The sequence below is a fragment of the Pyrgilauda ruficollis genome, unplaced genomic scaffold (assembly GCF_017590135.1).
Source record: "Pyrgilauda ruficollis isolate IOZ18807 unplaced genomic scaffold, ASM1759013v1 scaffold98, whole genome shotgun sequence".
Classification (NCBI taxonomy): domain Eukaryota; kingdom Metazoa; phylum Chordata; class Aves; order Passeriformes; family Passeridae; genus Pyrgilauda; species Pyrgilauda ruficollis.
The window spans coordinates 2062189-2082519 of record NW_024531932.1 but is presented as its reverse complement, the minus strand read 5'-3'; positions in this window follow the sequence as shown (position 1 = coordinate 2082519).

Sequence of the window (20331 nt, the reverse complement as noted above, 5' to 3'; positions counted from 1 at the left end):
CCTTTGAAAGATGAACTGACTCCAGTGGAGTTTTCATGACTATACTAAGCAGTTTCTTATCTGAGACTGTGGTAGAGACAATACTAACACAAAACTCACTTTTGTTTGTGGATACCTGTTACTGTGGAACTAATTTAATTCACAGATGAACTTCCATTTCTGGATTCTGATGAGTATTCTGATGAGAAAGAAGAGCAGGTCAGGTGGAGGTAGTTCCGTGAAGCTGTCTGTCCCTTCTCAGTATTTCTGTGAGACCCATCAAGGTTTAAATCAATGGGTTTGTAGAAATGAGGCGTGAAAAATTTCAAACTAGCTTTCTTCTGTTAACACTGAACTGAATTCTTGTAGAAGTTCCTGCCTTTCTGACTAGAAGTGAATCATTAGTGATAAAATTATTTGAGATAAAACCTAATCAGTATGTAAAATGACCGAGAGTGTGTTTCTGTCTTTGCTAGGTAGATCTAAGATGGCATGTTGATCCTAGAAATAATTTGCTTTGAAAGTGTGCACAGAGTACACTTGATTGTTGTGGTTGGATATGTAGCTCATTAAAAAGAATAGGGATTTCTTTCCCCAGAAATGAAAGACACCCTAAGAAACTGGGCAAGGTGAGGACAGTGGAGGTGCTGAACAAACTGAACTTGCTGAACTGGGCAAGGTTAGGACAGTGGAGGTGTGAACAAACTCACAGTGCAGCCTGGATACTGGGAATACTTAATCTGAGGAAGACAATTGTGTTTTAATTTAGTATGGGTACATGCTGCCGTAGGGTCACTCTGGGGGTCTTTGTGCATTTCTACAGAAGGATCTCTGTTCAGCTGAAAGGGAAGACAAAGAATGGTATGGAAGTAGTTTTACTTCTGTTAATCTACTGGAATAGAGTAACAAATGTATAATCCTATCATTGTTTTAGCTGAACACTATGGGATCATCTCCCTGTTGCATTTTGCTTTTATTTTGTTTTTCCTCTGTAGGTTTCTGAAACCCAAAGTAGTCCATAAACACTATCCCATTCAGCTTTGGAGTCAAAATTCTCCTTAGTTATCAACAGCAGCTGTGCTGTTCTCTTGTTAATTTTGTGTGTAAAGGAGCACAGCACAGGAACTGTTTTTCATTGCAGTTCTCAAAGGCATTGCAGTCTTGTCAAGACTTATAGAATTATCTTCTCAAAAAGCCATGTACTCTGGGTAGGAAGTCAGTGCTGCATGTTAATTGCTCCATGATGAATTTATAATGGCCATTTTTAGTTTATACTTAAAATTGCAGTGGATAGTGAGAACAATGTACTAGATGGGTATTTAGAAGCCTGGCGTATTATTGCTGCTTAATAATGCAGATTCGAAAGATTAAATGTAATGGTCAAAACGAAGAATCTGTTTTTAATGCCTTATGCTGTCAAAATGTGTCAGTGTTTATGCTTTAGCTGGCCATACCAGACAAAGGGACTTGGAAACAGAATGATCAAATGTACTGTGAACCAAAATGTAACTTCTGTAGGGTTATGCTTCTGGTAACATTCACATAATTCCAAAAATTAGTCTGATGGCCTTGGCAGAGAATTGAAGATGGAGGCTGCCCTGACTCAGATGAAGGGATGCTGCCTGTGTGCATGGCATGATGGGGCACGTTGGACTCTTGTGGCACATCCACAGCTCTTTGGTGCACTGAGGACACAGCACATTTCCCAGCCCCAAGCTGTACTTCAGCTTCTGTCTGCTGGACTGGTATGCAGGACTTACAGCCTGGTAAATATGGACTTGGTATGCAGGACTAACATCTGCATCCCATATACTGTGTTAGGGAGTCGGAGGAAAGCTGCCTTTGGCAATGTGTGGTAGTGCTGAGGCATAGTGGGAGATGCAGCCTAATGATCCTCATCCCCCGTGCCTCCCCTGTTCAATGTGTGTCTGATTTTGCCTGGTCACACCAGTGGCACTGGCATGATAGAAACTTCTGTTTTACAATTGAGATGCATCTTCCTCAATGCTCTTAAGCCATCAGTGTTCTAAGCCCACTGTGTATCTACAGCAGCTGTGGGACAGCCATCCCTGGGTGACACAAGCAGTGTGGCTTCCCAGAGAATTCTCTGGAGTTGGGCATGAAGATGCAGCAAAGGAATAATACTGCAAAGAATGGAATGCAGATGTGTGGATATGCTGAATATCATTTGACTGTGTCACACCATGCTGTTAATCAGACCAAACTAAATTGGAATGTTCAAATCCTTTACAGAGAACTTTTATGTTCTGAAGGAGCTATAGCCTCACTTTTGACTGCAGAGTAATGTCAATTACACTTACCTGGAACAATATTTATTCTAATATTTACCAGGTTGTAAGAGATTTGCAACAGAAAATTGAAATGCAGTAAAATTCGAGTCTCTTTTCATTTTAGCTGAGAAGGCAACAGAGCAAAGTCTAAAATTCCATCTTCTGCTGCCCCCCCACCCCCCTTGTACCTGAAGTTAATTTGATCTCTTCAGAACTGATCTTAAAGGAAGTGTTAGAGAGGCAGGTTGATAAGGAACAGTTTATTTCCTATCATTCAGGTTGCAGTATCATAGTGCTGTGTTTGCTTGGCTCTCTCCTCAAGTGACTCTAATATGGAATACATGAATCAGTTTGGTGTCATGTGCATGTTGAGCTGTAACAATCATACTGTTGCTAAATAGAGGGACTCAAGGCCCTCATCATTCACAAGTCACAGAAAGATGCAAGGCAACTAAACATGCTGGCTATGTATTTGCTAGATGTGGGCCTTATCCTTTCCTGACACCATGACATTGTTGGGTGTTATGGTTATGTGCTTTTATAAATTCTTATGTCGGTGGGGGTGATTGAGCATAGCGTATGTCTTTGTATAATCATCTAAAGAGAACAAAAGGAATTTTTTTTCCTGCTAATCCCTGGAATGCATTACATTAGTGTATTATCTGCCTCATCAGGAGAGCCTGTAAATTGTGACATATATCATCAAAACATTCTTCCTGTGATGATTCATAATGGCACATGGTGTATTAGATGTAATACATTTTAAAATGGCTGTGAACCACCAGAATAATTTATACTACTTTTTTCTGTAGAAAGAAGAGCAAACCTGCATACATTCTCTAGTATGTAGTACTTACACCAAAGTTCACAATGATAAATGTGTATTTTTATATTGCAAAATCTATGCATGTGTTAAATACACATTGTACCAGAGGTGAGTAGTGTAAAGCTGCATTTGCTGCAGAATTGTTAAAACTGTTTCATCATATTAATTTAGGCAGATAGGACATGGAAACTAAACATTATACCTAGGGTTATCCACTTTGTATATGATAGAGAGGAAAATAAACACGCTTTGATTAACACTGTTACTAATTTGTGCAGCCATGCTATTACAGAATACTTGAAAGAGGAACCGAATAGGTTTCCCTCTCCCTTCTTTTATCTGGTGTTTCACTGTGGTCACATTGTTTGCTGAAAATCCCTGTCCTGTGGCCAGCTCATTATCTTGTGAGGAGAAAGCTAGGTGAATTCTGCTGACTTGCAGAGGGACGTTTCTGTATCTGCGCGGGTAAACAGGCTACTGAGGGAGCTTACAGCAGAATTGCATCTCTTATGTAGCATCTTTTGTTTAAGTCATGTTCTGGAGAAATAGCATAGGAATGTAGACAGCTTTGTTCAGAACTGTGGGCAAAGGTAGATCTTTGCCCACAAACAAAACATGTTCTTTTGCAAACACCAGCTTTGGTGCAGTTACTTGGAAACCTATCTGAGCATGTAGGTTTGAGGATTAAATCTTTGGATATCATAAAGGAATGGCATGGTTGAAAGAAGGTAAAGGAACTTTACTCTGAAGGAATCTGAGGTTTTGGCAAAGAAAATCCAGCAATGGAATTGGAAAGATAAAAATTCTGTGTAGAATCACTTGTAAATTGCTAAGCTGTGTAAGGAAAAAAAAAAAGGAAACTGAGATCCTTTTTACTTATTTACTCTGGGTCTTTTACTTACAACTGCTGATAAATGAAAACTAGCTATTTAGTCATGCAGGTTCTTCCTTCCAGTTATGTCAATTTAATTCCTTATAGCTTCTTTGAGATGGTATGTCAACTGAGTAGTCCTTAACTGTATGGCTACTAGAGATTTCTCGTGGTTTGGTGCCGTGAGATGACTTCTACACAATCCTTGCTGACCTTTTTGCAGTATATCACACCTATCTATGAGCTCACAGATTACCCTTAGAATGGGCACTTGCTGGAAGTTCTCCACCCACAGGTGTCAGATCTGTTGGTGTGTTCTTGCCTGTCTGTCCTGGAACTGGTTTTCAAAATGGGAACCTTACGTGTAACACAGACTTCTTGTATTTGGCACTTTTAAGCCGGAAGATTCCCAGCACCGTTGACAGTACAGTTCTTTCCCCATGCATTTGCCCAGAAGATCACAGGTGAGTACCATCTGTGCCCATGGCTTGTTATTTTTCAGTGTTGAGAGTAATAGTTCTCATCTCTTATTACAGTGTCTTCCAGCAGCCCTTTGATTAGAAGGTGGTAGAAAAATGCTATCATAGGCTTTATACTGTAAGGGAATCCTGTGAGGAAATATCTTTAAGCTGTCTTATTGTAAAAATTAGTTCAAAATTAACCAAAACTTGGGTTTTTTAAATAACGTGTTCCCTGAGCACTCCTTTTATATCTTGAACCGCAACTGTTTCTGCAGATTCCTAGACAGGTATTCTGTTCCTTTTGAAGAAGGATGTATTACTAGGTTCTATGACTCTTATAAGCTGATGTTAAACCACTCTGTTCTTTATCTTTGACCACATTCTGACATCTCGTCTGCCAGTGTTTGTGATCCTTTGTATTTCCTTTAGACAAACCTTCAGTTTTACTAGAGATGACTTCTCAGTATTTTAGCCACTGTTTAGCCATGTCTGTTTTTTGTTTGATGTTTATAATGCTGGTTTGGTTTTGAAGGCAAGCACTTACCTTGAGCCTCCAAAGTAGTGCCTGTCTTTATTCATAAAATGGTTTGGATTGGAAGGGACTGTAAAGATCATCCAGTTCCACTCCTGCTGCCACGTGCAGGGACACATTCCACCAGACCAGGTTGCTCCAAGCCCCATCCAGCCTGGCCTTGGATACTTCCAGGGATGGGGCAACTTCTCTGGGCAACCTTCGCCAGTGCATCACCAGCATCAAAGGAAAGAATTTTTTGTTAATAGCTAATCTAGATCATCCCTCCTTCAGTTTAATGCCCTTCCCCCTTGTCCTGTCGCTACCAGCCCTTGTAAAATGTCCCTCACCACTCTCTTTTACTGAAAAGTACTTTCTGGTTTTGTGTGCATGTGTGAGAATTAATGAAAGTGTGTTAGAACCAAATCAAAAAGCTTTGATATTGTGATAAGAAGAGTCTGGTGCAACATTATATTTATAGTATCTAACAGAACAAAAGAAAATAAAGATGATTAAATCCAGACTGGTATTTGCCTCAATAAAAAACAGTCTATGTCATTCAAGCCCCACACAATTAATGTACGGCTGCATTCCATGATAGTTAAAAGAAATGAAAAATGAAACTTCTTGATCCACATCTGTTGGAATGCATGAAATAAAAGCCTCTTTGAGTCCCTCAGAGAGAGAAAGGAATTCAGGAATCGAATGGGAACCTTTAGAGAAACTAAAATACCTTAAGCCACACAGACATGAAGTAGGACTGTAAGTTTTAGTTTTAAGTAAGTAGAAATATTTTAAGTGCCTTAAGAGACTGTGTTAGCTAGTAAAAGCCCTAAAGCCTAGTATAAAGTTCAGTAGTGTTACCTTTCACAAAATTAACTTAGTTCCAGACATAACGAAAACATAGCAGAACATTGCTTTCATTTCTAGGTCGGACAGATAGAACAATTTGCTTCAACAGATAGAACTATACACGCAGATTTTGTGTAAAAACTGACACTGCTTTTGCACACTGGAATCAAGTTCAGATAGGTGGAGGAAGAATGCTTTAGAATTGTGGTTTTAGCTGGTTGGATGATTTATGAATAAAATCCCCCTGTACTGGGGTGAAAGAAGGAGGGAAGAAGAAAAAAGGTGGGGGAGCTGCTGCTGCTGCTTCTCCTGCTTGGAACATCAGGACTGTGCCAGAAAGCTCTTAGTATGGACTTCAACACTCTGAACTCTTCGCCTTTGAGACTGATGTATTCATGCAATAAACAACTTTACAGCAACCAACAAGTGCTCTTGGCTTTTTGAAGACCCAAGACCTGTGAACAACTCAACACACTTCCATTCCTGATCTCCCTAGCAGGCCTGCTGACTAATTCTCAACTGACATAAAATCAATGTTGTGTGGAACTATTGGCCTTCTGGTGTGAAAGCATTGAACATAACAGGGCTAGGATGCAGTGGCTGTGGTCATGGCAAGATACCTTCATTTTTTTTATTGTTTGGTTAGTCCTGTAATCAGTACTGAAAAAACCCAGAAATTAGGGTCCTGGGATTTTAGTGAAGGATGGCTGGGAAAAATCCTGGATGTAGCCTCTCAGCAGATCAGCTTGCAGAAGAGTATTGTTGTATTCAATAAGGAATTGAAGGATTAAAATCAAAAGTTATGGTATCTTTGGAGAGAACATGAAATTTTTTAATGACTTGGCAGGAGAGTCATCTACTACACTTGCTTTATTTGAAGGCTGTTTTGAAAAGTGCTTGTTTATTTAAGTGACAGTGGGATTTTCCTCACAATCTGGGATGAGTAAAAGTCCAGTATCTGAAAATTCATGCAGATGCACTCTGTTCATGTAATTTGACTGGATATATTGCAGCATTAATACATTAATTCAGTTCATTGTAAATTTTTTAATGGTCAGAGCTGGATTTTAGTATGTAAATTACTTGAACTATAAAGAAGCAGTTTTTCCTTGGTTTCCCATGTTCATTAAAATTGCCATGAACATTGTAGTTATGTCTTGCTGCGCTGTCTTTGATTCATTCAGGGTACTGTTTGTGTGCCTGTCAGCTCTTAAATACATAGTTCAGATTCTGGAAAACAAATCTAGTATTATCAGTTGTGCACAGACCTCATTGCTGTGTGAGAACCAACCTCAGGAAGCTGCTTGCCAGAATGCTTTGAGAGAAAAGCTCTCACTCCAGACCGCTTGAGGTTGATGGATATCTGGAGATTTGTCCTAGAAGAGGCATGTTCATTTTGTTTATTTCTATGTACATTAGGATCCTGCTAATTTTGCTTCCCCTGCATAAAAGTTTGGCAAAAGAGCATTTAAAAACACATAGTACTAAGCTGACCAAGAACACCACAGAATAGTGTTTATTCTTTCATTGTAAATTATCTTTTTTATGAGTTGTGGCTAATGACAGCACTGTTTTGCATCTTTTTTGGAGCTGTTCAGTATCATGATTTGCAAGTAATCTTATTTGTCATCATTTATTTTTTACTGATAAAAATAGATCTAGTTTGGAACATACCCTCAGATTCCTTGGTGCTCTCAAGCAATGTGAAGTGAATACAATAGTTTGGGAATTTGGGAAGTACAAGTACTTCTCCTTCACCTGAATTAGGTGTTCCTGCTACCATAAAATATATTTTTGAACTAGCAATGCTGTTTGCCAGATCTGTTATGTCGTTTGCCAGATGCATTTTAAACTTCTATTTAAGCTATTATTGAGTATTACAGAATGGTGTGGAAAATCAGTGTAAAACAAATTTGTGACATTATTTTTTACATTTATTAGTTTTTATTTTTATGCTCCTTAGCATTAGGTGGCACTGTTTTCCACGCTTACCTTTCATAAGCAAGTCTGAGAATCTGAAAGCTGAAATTTAAATGCCATCAAGTAATGGAGGTTTTAGTGTATTTACTGTAAGATAATTTAATTAAAACGCAGCACTGTGAATTGGAAATGTATGGACCACTATCAGTTGGAAACATAGAGACTTTTTGCAATAATGTTGTTACAGTTCCCTAGATACACGAGGCTTTGTACCACTCTAATACAGCACGGTAATGGGACCTTGGGTTTTACTGTTCTGTACTCAAAGCAGGTGTGACTGACACTGAACCAGTGAATAGTTCATCTGCATTTTTACCTGACTCACTTGGGTTTTTTGGGTTTTTTTTGTTTGGTTGTGTGTGAAATGCTTTATTTTATTTTTCTGGGGTTTGGTGATTTTTTTGTTTTATTTTTGGAGGGTTTTTTTGGAGAGGTATTGATTATCTTACTTTCAGTCCATAGGGTACCTACAGGAGCTTTGCTTCTTTCGAGCAAAGCTCACCTGTGCTGTCTCTAAAATAATTTGCCTGTCAACCATTGCATGAGTTGAAGTGCAGTTAGATCAGCATGCTTAGTCAGCACAGCAACAAGAGGAAGAAAAACATCTTGTAGCTCTGCTGAGAAAGACATGTTCCTCTGCAGTTGCCTGTCCCTGCTTGCCCTTTGAGGGGCTTCTCACTCCTTTGTTTCTCCTTTCCTGCTGAGGCAAAGCTGCGATGTTCACCTGAGCTGCAGCAGGAGCCGCAGGTCTGTGCTGCTGCCAGGCTGGTGGGGCTGTGACAGGGCAAGGCGTTGGAAGGGCTGAGAGGACTAATTCAGGCTGTGCTCATGCTTCAAGGAGTGGACTTGGCAAAATATTTCTGAACTTCCCACCACTTCTCTGGAGGCTTTCTAGATCCATATTTCTTGTGTTGTAGCAAGGCACAGCCAAACCTGCAAACAAGAGTGTGAGTTGGAGCAGTGCAGATGAGACCTGCTGGCGTCAGGAATTTGCATTCTGCTGCTCTGAACCAGGACTTCAGGCCTCCAGGAATCATCTTCTTGGCTTACTGGTCCTTAGTAAGATTTGGATGCATTCTCATGTGTGGACCATGCTATCAATATCTTAGCAAATAGAACTCTGTGGTGAATGTGTAAAAATAACATTGGGGATAATAATGTCAGTGTGTGGCTTCAGTATTTAATAGGAATAATTTGATTGCTAATGGAAATCCAAGTATGACTGTTTTTAGAACATTCAATAAGCATGAAAAAAAATCAGTGATATTTTTTCATTTTATTATCTAAAAGGTTCAAAACCAGACCAGGAAGAATAATTTTTTGGAGCAAATCTCCAGCTTTACCATTCTGATTATTATTTTATATAAATTTTCCTCCTCTTTTAAGATATTCTTTTACTTTCTGGTTTATGTAATGAAAAAGGGAATACTTGCTTTCTGTAGTGGTATATGTTACAAATACCTAGGAAAGAGTGCAGAATTACTGTGTTGAGACCTGGGTGGTTCAAGAAAAGTGATCTTGCTACAGGAAATGACTCCTTTACTTCCCAAATGTCAGCTATGTTTAAATTAATCGGTGGAACTCCACAAGAATGTGGCTGGTCTCTTACTGTGAAAGCATTGTGTTAATGGTGTCATGTTTAGGAGATGGCTGGGGATTAGGGGATTTCCTGCTTCTGGGACAATAGCCTTTATCACTGCTTTCCCACTGTGACTGTCACCCTGTGCCCCTTTACAGTCAAGCAACAGCTTTGGTACAGCTGTAGTCAGTATCTTGAGTTCTGGAACAATTTGGGGATAATGACAGAGTTAATGAACCACCTTTCCCAAGATATGGTCTTTATTTACAGCAGCCAGCAGTGTGGAGCTGATGAGTGTTGAGTCAATAAGCAGCTCCCCTGTGGTGGTGGTTCCCACTCCCACTCCCTGCACAGTCCTGCCATGTGCACAGGTGTAGGTTGTGCACCACAGAGAAACAAGAGCTCATTCACCACCTGATCCCAGTTGAAAAATGATTGTTTCTGTAACTGAACAAATGCCCCTGGTGCAGGACTGGGTGAGAGACATGGTTCATTCAGTCTGGGGGAGACTCTCACCCTACCTTGGTCATACATGGCTTTCTCCTGATGCAGAGCATTGACAAAGTTTTCTTGTAATTGCTTACAAAGCACAAAACAAAGTCATCGCTGGATACACCAGTCTGTCAGTTTGTCCTTTTTTTTTGACTCAGTAAGCATCTGCATCAGGGCTAGTAACCATTAATTCAGACTGTCTTTTGTGTTTAATTGACTTTATTTGGCCCAGGATGTCTGTCCCTTTGCAGGGGAAAGAACTGAACAGTCTTGTCACTTGCTTCTGTAGTTTATATTAATTAGCTTCTCCTTTCCCCTCAGACTCCAGTTTGCACAGAGAATTAACTTTGAGCACATGTACAGATGATTGTAATCCTTGCTATACTGAATATTAAAAAAAATTGATCATTGTCTAGGGTATCAGAGGCCTCTGAGTGTATTTGTCATGTAAATGCTTTTAAGACTCTGATTGCTGTAATACAATAGCTATCTAGAGCAATAATGCAGTGTTAAATTTCTCTTTGACAGCATGCATGTTCATTTGCTGGGGTACGTTTCAGGTGTATCATGGAAACTGGTTTATATGATACACCATTCTTCTTGTAACCTCCTCTGTGTGTGCATATGTTCTTTATGCTCTACTCAGCAGAAAATCTCAAAATTCACTGAAGTACTGGGAACTATCCTATAATTCAAGAAAATTTTGTACTGCCCTAGCTTACTTCATGAGTTTGTGTTACTAGTTGGCAGTTAAGTACAAAGTAAGGTGGGAGGAAATAACGTTTAATGTAAGCTGTGTCGAGTAAGTACTTGAGTGTCTTTAATAGCCAATACAAGAAAATGCCCAAAATACACAGCAAATCCAAATGCCTTGGAGAGTTTCTCCTAGTTACAGGCATTTTCTGACTTGCCTGTAGTATCCTGAGGAAATAAAACACCTGCAGTCAATCCTTCACCTCAAAGGAAACAGTCTGTAGTTATGTGAGAAGGCTTTGCTTCAACTACAAAATTAAAGTTTTGTTGGTTTTGAGAAGGTTTTTCTGTTGCAGAATGCACAGGACTATGGTAAAATATTTAACTGAATCTGTTGGCCCTGAGTTCTGGAAAGTTGCATGGTTGAGCTTGCAGAGACAAGACAAGAGGCATAAGGTAGATACTTCTGAGGAGTCGGGAAAGAAGCTAACTGGGATTTGTGTCTCCACCCAAACAGGTGATGCTTTCTCCCATCCATCTCAACTGATGGGTACAAGAACAGTTGCTGTGGAAGTTGTTCAGGAGGGTACTGGGAGGAACGGTGTAAAACTTGGATGTTTGCTCCTTTTCAAACCTAAGATGAGGGGTAACTGCAGTTTCTGTTTCTGTCTGTCTGATATTTAAAGAAAATCTGTGGAATTGGCTTGAACTATGGTAGCCAAATGTTGGTTGGTAAGGATGAGCATAGGAAGAACTGGACTGGCAACCTCCCAAATCAGAGGGGTTCACTGAGTGTCTTGGTACACAAATCCTTCATGTATTCAGTTGTGATTAGCATGGAGCCTTTAAAATGACATTCTCTTTGCTTTCCTGTGCTGTTTTTTAAAATTGAACGGACTGCCAATTATCTTTTAACACGTTACATGACGTATGACTGCATGCATTCTGCAATGTGGAGCAATTGAATGGGGGTCAGAAAAGCATTTGATATACTTCTCCTGACATATTTCTTGCAAAGAGATATGCAAAGATGTCTCTTTGCATATCAAAATAAGTAGAGAATCTCAGTTTACAGAGAGCTTGGAATGCAGTTCATTGACCAGCAGAGAAACCTGCTAGTATAGAGGAAAACCAAAAACATGTGAAGGTGCTTCTCTTTTTCTGTTATAGAGCTGGGTAGCTTTTATTCATCATGTCAGCATATGGGGGCTAAAGGTGCAGGTTGAAGTTCTGGAACTGTATCTTTGGAATAAATGCAGATTTATATTAAATTTCTCTCAAGGCTAAATGACTAATCAGAAAACTTGGATGTAAATCTCCACTTTCCTAAAATCTTCATGAGTTTGACATTTGGTGGGTGATTCTGTCTCGCCTAGGATGTGGAGAGTCAACTGTAGGGTTTTTGTCAAAATTGTGTTCTGTTCTCATTCATGTTGTGATTTGAGTAACAATGCTGTCATTAATTTTAATAATTGGTGCAGCCAGAGTTTTATGCTGTAAGTGATAATTTATTTTCATAATATTAACTGTTAGGTCACAACATCTCAGTGGAAAAAACCATGTTCTTAATGGTCTTAGGATTTCTCAGGAACATCCAGCTGTACCAAAATTTTCTTTTGGATGAAACAATTCATCTCCCCCCTCACCTCTTGTTTGCTTTTTTTCTCTCAGGGCTGTTGCTTTGTTTCTTACAAGTAAGAACTGCCATTGGGGCAGAGTAAAAATCTGTGTAGTTGATAAGTGTGCATAATTGGATATATTGGTGCATTCAGGAAGCAGTTTCCACATGTGCTGGACAAGATTCCCCTTTCTTATGCATGACCCTGAGAACCAGCTTGCTTTTTTTTTGCCATGCTTTGGGTGACCAAAACCCAGCATTTGCATTAACAGCCAGGATTGCAGTCAAAATGGGGTTACAGATCAACAAAAAATGAAGTAAACGGTCGGCTTAGAAACAAATTCAAGAGATTTCATTCTGTTTGGTTGCTAACAGTCCAGAAAATCTAAGCATTCTATGCAGTCAATGAGTGGAACTTACTCAGAAAGTATATGAATATCATCTTAAAACAGAGCTGTTCGTCTTGTTTTTCCCTGCTTCTTGTCCGTGATGCTGCATTCTGAGACAGGGGGTTGAAGGACAACTGACAGTCTGGTGGTTTTGTGGGGGTTTTGGGTGGTTTTTTTGGGTTTTTGGTTGGGTTGTTTTTGTTTCGCTTTGGTTTGTTTTTTTGTGTCTGAAGATGACTGTTGCCTCAACATCAAAAAGTTCATCAATTTCTTTTATTGTAAATGAGTTTTTTTCCAAAGTCCAGCACAGAGAGCTCCTGGTGGAAAAGCAGGCAAGTGCAGTGGTTGCAAAAAGAAATGTTTAAAGCCTGGGTTGTACTGCTACAGCAATGTGTATCATAAAGATGAATGCCAGAATATCTGCTCAAATGGTGTGAAATCTCTGGCCATATTAGGTATGAATCATCTTTGGAATAATGTAGTAGCACTAGGCATCCTCAGATCTTGTCCTCTGGATTGTGCATGCCTGTGATAGTGCTGGCTGCATCATCTAATTTTTGCTAAAAGTAAGCTGATTTGCAGGAATCTGGTGTATTTTAGTTGTCAGAATTATTTAAAAATAGATGATTGAAATATTAAATAGTAGAGTTCAGGATAATTATTTATATTTGTTATGTAATTGATTATATTATAGTTTTGGTGCTGTTTTACCTTAAGGAGAGCAAATTCAAAGCTTAACAGCTTGACTCATGCTTGTTCTTCCTTGTTCCTCCTGTATGTGAGCTCAAGTTCCCAACTGCTTTTCTGTGTAGAGCATTCCAGCACTGCATAGATGTTTGTGTCCAATAGCTTAACCTGCTTCTTCCACACACTCCAGACAGCCAGATGATTCCATAATGTGCATCAATATTCAGGCATAAAACTTTTCTGTAGTGCTCTACAGCTCTGTACTGGCCTCTCCCAGAGCCGGGTTCTCACAATAGCCATTATTACTTCAGAGCAAAACACTTGGATAGAATGTGTTCCATGAAGGTAGTTCCACCTTTCTTCTTGGATATACATTAAATCATAAGGCTGTTTTCCTCTTTTTTTTTTTTTTTTTTTTTTTTTTTTATGAGAAAACAGTTCAGTAACCTTCCTTCTTAACAGAAATCCTGCTCCAAAAGTCCCTTATTCTGCCAGCGGTTTAGCTGTGATGGTTCTTATGCTCTGGTTTCCCCATGTGTGGAAGTGATAGACACAGAGGTGTGTTTGGAGGGATGAGGAGTACTGTGAACTCAGGGTAAGGGTTCCAAATCTTACTGCAGGTCTTAATGATGGTGTTACTGCAGGGACCATGGGAAAAGGGTGCTCAGAATGACTGAGTCAGTGGCTGCTCAGAGGCAAGGGTTTACAATGTTGTTGATAAAGGGAGATGGGATTTTTTCAGGTACTCAGCTTCAAGGGCATAGTGGGAACATGGAGTCCTGAAATACTGTTTGTGAGGTACAGTGTTAAGACATTTCCTAATCAAAATTTTCCTTCCCCTCCCCTTCCCTTTAAAAAGCTGGCATTCCTGTGAATCCATGTGCTAAAAAATGACAAGGTACAACCAAAAAAGTAAGAAAGATTATTTAGGAAAATTATCCTATATATTTTTTGTGAAGTCTGTGGAAAGGTGTTTTGTTATTGTATGGTCCTTAGCTGGAAAGCTTAACAAAAAACCATCCCTAACTTAGTCTGTGGCCTTGCTGCTGTGGTACCAAAGGCAAACAGATGAAAAGGGTGTGAGTACTGGGGTTGCCCCTTGCCTGTGGTATTGCTCAGATACCACACTGTGCCTCCTCATCATCCGGCTTTCTCTCCCCCACCCCCAAGCATAAATGTGAAAATGTTTCTGTGAATCAGAGTCATCTTTACTGAGTGAATGTCTGAAAAGCATCAGTACTTCAGTGATATAGTGCTCCTGAGAGCTGATGAATCAAATAAATAATTATAAAATACTTCTTTAAAGGATAATACAGCTTTTTAGGGAGTTTCAAATATACTATGCCTTTTCTTATCAATAAGGGCAGAATAATGGTTCTAAATGAAATAATAAAATACCTTGTATTGTTAAAACCTTCTCATAATAGATGTTTTGAATCTGATCTTACATTGTCTTTGCTTTTTTTGTACTTGGAACTCAGCATGGAAAAATGTTTAGGGACCTTCTTGTGACCGTAGCTAATGACTTCTGTTACCTGATGGAACAAAGAAGCAGAATTCAAGGCATTGTCACTTGAACTTGGAAGTTTAAGCTGTTTCCAGAGCTTGGATTCTAATCACAGTTTGGATCAGTTTATACTAGTGCATTAGGATTTAGGAGGGAAGATCTTAAGTTTGACAGGGTCAACTTCTTAGAGTCAGGTTGGGGAACATTAACCAAAGGAGGGAGTAAAGAAAGTATTTACAGAACCTGTACTGTGGTTATATTGTAAAGCAACTAAGGTGGAAGTGAGAAAAGGCACAGAATTTGAAGTGCACCTGAAAGGCTGATCCCTAAGAGTCTCTTGAGATACCTCAGACAGGTATTTTGAGAAATAATGAGCACTTGGCTATTGCCACTGACAGCACCCCATGGCTCTCATTCCAGATTAGTAAATTAGGGAGTGTCATGCTCTGAGAGCTATATGTAGATATACCCATCTAATTTTAGTTGTTACTCATTTTTTAACAGGTTATATTAAACTAAGAGTTCTACTGTCTGAATTTAGAATTTTAAGGACATCTATTGACTGTGTGCAAGCTGCCAACTGTGAAATGAATAGGCAATCAAAAGGTTTATTTTTATGTTTCTGTTGTGGCCCATAACATGCAGCAGTAGCAGTGATGTGGAGGACACAGCCATCGCATGAGATACTGAGACATTCTCGTGAGCTCTGTTCTTCCCTCAGCCTTGCCCTGCCTTTGTTGTCACTTCAGGGCTTCGGTGATTGCTTTCTTGTGTTGCCTCATATGAGGACTCTCAAAAATCGGTCTCTTTGTGGGATTCAAATAGTTTTTAGTCTTTGACAGGTTCTCTCTCTTCTGAGGTGCAGACCATATTGACCAGTCCAGTTTCTGTTTTGTCAGGCTTTTCAACTTAGTGTAATTGTTGAGGTGATTTCTCTGAAAAACTGTTGGATCCATTGACTGAATACATACCAGGTTTAGCTAATACTTACAAAGTATGCATTTTTCCTAATACTATATAGTTAAAAGTCCATTCCCAATAAGAGAGTACAAGCCTCTTTGTTCAGTTTGAGAAATAAGTAGTAAAATTATCCAGATAGTTTTTAAATCCGTTGTCACATGCTTTAGCACGCCATTCAGTCTTTCCTTTCTCTGTTACTTCTTTTCTGTAATGGAAATATATTGTTTGCTCTGTATAGATGATGTTTATGTGTTGTTTATTAAGTGTGCAATAGAAATTCTGAAAGAAATATAGTGCTAAGGTTGCTAAGGTACATTAACTTGGAGTATTGTAAATTTTCTTCAAGTAGTTTTGGTGAAATAAAATGATGTTTTTATTTAAAGGAAAAGGATTGCTCTGTGGTGTTCAAATGATGGTTATATACTACTGAAGATTTATTTATGTTCATATGTACCTGTGCACCTTTTGTATTTGTCAGAAGTTTACTATGCTGTGTAGTAACTAAAAAGCAAAGGACTTTCCAGTAGATTATGCTGAACTGTAGTATATCTGCAATAGAGTACATGAGTAGGATAGATAATTTTGAAGTATCTTAAGCAGTTATTTTATTTTATTTTATTTTGGTGTGTTTCAAGAAAGGAATAATTGTCTTGGATATTGGATGTAAGCAAAGGCTTGTGATATGTGAAAATGAACTGTCTCCCTTGGAAGAACCTCCAGATGTGCCCAGATTTCCTTAACTGCTTGGTTTAAAAGAATTTGTGGTATTAATTTCCAATCTTAGTCTTTCAAACTTTGCTTAATGAACTTTTCATAGGAGAGTGTTCTTTGTTGCTGTTAAATGTATTCTAGGAGATTAAGCTGGACTGTTAGGCCGAGATCTAGGAGGAGCCGTAGGCTGGAGTGCAGAGGATGGATGCGGGTATTGCTATCTTCTATTACCAGAGCACTGCTCAGCAGAGCCATGAAAGAAAATCTCCTTGCACGTGGCTGTGCAGGGTAATCACCCTGTCAGAGCTGTGCTGTTCACAGCACAAGGCTGAAGGCTGTGTCTCTCTTCATGTCTGTGCACGAGGGGGAATAGGTTGTAAAAGGAGTGCAGCAGAGTAAATGTCGAGAATCCATTCCGCTGCTCAGTTTTACGTGCTGAGATTACAAACAGTGGATTGGGAGGATCAGTTCTCCTTCTGAAAGCAGGGAAGTGTGGTGTGAAATTCAAGACTAAATCTCCAGTCTTTCCCTTTACAGTATTGTTGCTCCTGATACACAAGTAGCTACCAGCGCTTCATTGTTTAGCTTATTATTATTTTAATGATTATTAAATAAAGATGATGGTTGGTGCATTTAATGAAACTGGAGGGATTTCATTCCCCTTTCACAGGCCCTCCCTTGCAGGAAGTAAATATGCTGCTGCAATGCTTCAGGGGCTGGGGAGATGGGAAACATTCTTACTGCCTTTGATAATGGAAGTTTCTGGACACTTCTGATGATGACTTCTATCTTACCATGAGGCAATCAAAGAATATGGCATTTGGTAATACTTTTAATGGCTTATGAATATGGAAATCTGTATGAGTTTCTTGTTAGATAAATGAGGACATACTTATTTATCACTTGTGTTCCTAAAACTGCCCTTGAGATACCTTTTGTATCAGATGCAGATATGCAATACTAGCAATATCAGTAATGAGGCATTGAGGAAAAAAGTAATTTCCCTGTTACTGTGCTACTGCATTATTTTTAATGCTGCACGAAAATCTTTGGAAATGACAGCCAGATACAATTTTAAGGATAAAGATTAATGACTTCCTACAAGCAGGCCTGATTTTTCATTAAAACTTAGGTAGATATAATGATGCTGGGTGAGTGGCAACATAGAATTTTGACAAAGACATTGCAAGAAGCCAAGCGAAAAGACTTTGCAGTGCACAAAAATATAGTAAAAATCTCTAACAATAACAAAATACAGTAAAAATAGAGAAACAAAAACATAAATGAAAGGTATTGCAACTAAGGCAAACTGATTTAAGTTTGAAGGGGAAGTTGTGTTAAACATCTTTTCAGTTGTTTAAAACACTGAGAAAAAGAGCTTGAAAATTGCAAGCCTCTGTTAATTTTTTGGGGGAGTTTCTTCAATACTTGAAGGTAGGTAAGGCCTAGATTTGTGGGGAGGGCCATATTAATTTTGAATGTTGTTGCAGAATTAAAATTGGTTATACAGAGTGCAAGTTGGAGAAATGCCACAATCTGGTTGTTATTTTAATTATGGATTGCTCAGCTGTTATGGTGTGCATATGGAAGAACATTGTCAGGCTGTCCTGCAGTGTATTTCCTGGCTTTCCTATAGCTGGTGGCCCATTTAGGATGTTTGATCCCCCGTGTGGCATATAGGGTTGAGTAACAAATGTATTTAAAAGTGGTAACTTGGGGAAAGGAGCCTGCATTGGTCCTGGTGGGCCAGCTTGCCAGGCAGGAACACAAACTGCCTCGCGTTCCTGCTGTGTCTCTGAGTGCTGCCATGATGTGTATAAATGTTACCTTTTCTGTGCAGGGCTTTGACATGTGAGCACAGAGCTCTGCCCTCCTCCCTCTCCTCACTGCTTGGGTTTTTGGTGTGGTAACATTCCTTAACTGTTTAGAACTGCATTCGCATCACTGAAAAATAATCCACATGTGAAATGGTATATTTTGTCCACTGGTTGAACCCTCAAACCATTTCAGAAGACCATTTATGTGACATTTAAATAGACTGTGCTGGATAAAGCAGAGGTTAATCCTCCAATGTTAGACCCTCAGTGAAGCCTTATTTAATGGTCCTTTTAAGCTTTTCCTAAGCAAGGAAATAAAATGTTCTTACTGTCTTCTGGTAGATCCCGTTCATTCAAACAAAATGTTGTGAAATAGTTCATAAACTGCCTTTTGATATGTATCTTGTCATGTCTGTGAAGTGTTAATTATTTCCCCTAATGACATGATTTAATGGTTAAATGTTTCACTATGAATCTTCTGCCATAAAAAGATTCCTTGCCTCCACTCAGGGCTCTCAGATGACTTTTACAAACTAAAACAAAGAAATCATTCACATGGGATATCAACAGAAACAGCTGTCACTGACTTCTCATTTGCATCTTTTAATAACTAAGCTGATTTCTTTATCAGACATCATCTTTCATCTATATGAAATCCTAATATCTCCAGTTCCCAAGTAGTTCTAGAGTCAAATAACATGATTTTTAGCAGCTATGAAGTCTTGGAGGGCTGAGACAGTTAAGGGCTCTTGATTCTATTTGTATGAGAACTTCCTCAGCAGCTCAGGTTGAGTTGGACAGACCAGAGGAGCCAGTGTGTGGAATCCTCTGATTCCTTCCCCTTCAGGGAAAATCCCCAGAGCTTTGCCTTGGAGAGACACCATAAAGTCTTTCCCAAACCTGGGCAGACAGAAAGGACTTCCTCATGGACTCTTGCTTAACAATCAACCACTCCAGTTCCTTTCCCCGTAGGTTCCTAATTCTTGTGGTTTCTCCTTTCCCTGTTTCCTCATTGGTTGTGGTATCCCTGGTGGCCGGCCCCATCTTCCCTGTGGGGCAAAGCCCTTTGCCCTGCCTTTCGTGGTGTCCCTGCGCCCTCCCCTACTCAAACCTTGTGCAGAGCACACAGTCTGTCTTTAGTCTCTGGTTTCCCTTTGGGGTGCTGCAGTAAAGCTCACTGGAACTGACCTTATAAAGGCCCTTCTGCCTCTCCTGGCTGAGCCAGCCCTGCTGACTGTGGTCTGTGGATTTGTCTGCCTTGCCTGTATGCTCGCCCAAGCGGCTTTTCCACAGGAGATGCTCACTGGGAATTATATAGCAGCAACCAACATCTAAAGCCCATGCTGCTACACCAGTGTGGATTTATTTCTTAGCTGGGTAGCATACAGTGGATAAAAATCCACATAAGAGAAGCAATTTCACCAACTGTCATCAGTTTCAGCAGAAAAGCTGAAAGCTAAATGAAAATACAGACTATGTTTTTCCTTCAGATGATTTTTTTTAAAATTTATCACTGAGTCACACTGAAGAGACAGAGGACAAATAGCAAACATACTGTGGAGCTGCTTGTTTATGAATCTTGGACCTCCCTAAGCACTCAATAAACTGATTGTGTAATGAATAAATGTTCCAAAGAAACGAAACAAAACAACCTGGATTCTTTTTTTCTTCTGGGAGTGTTTGTGTGATAGAACCTGCAAGGAATTCTTGACACTAAAAGGATTCTTCAGAGCTTCTAAGATATGCATATATGTATACATACTTACTTTTTATATATATATATATATATATATATATATATATATATATATACACGTGCAATTTCTCTGTCCCCTGTAGTTTCTCAAATCTGAATATAGAATTTTGTGAATGTGGATGTGGCAGGAAGCTTATGGCAAATGTTAAAAAAATCAGTATATGAAAAATGATCGATCACTACAAAAATACTGAGAGCAACATATCTGGCACTGGTGGTTTTTAACATGTTCTTTATTTCAAAATTTTTCATCCTGTAGCATGGAGTCGGTAAACAGGACTATTGTGGGAGTACAGCCTGAAAGGAAGTTTGAATAATCTCTTAACAAGAAGACTGAGCATGGGGATTCCA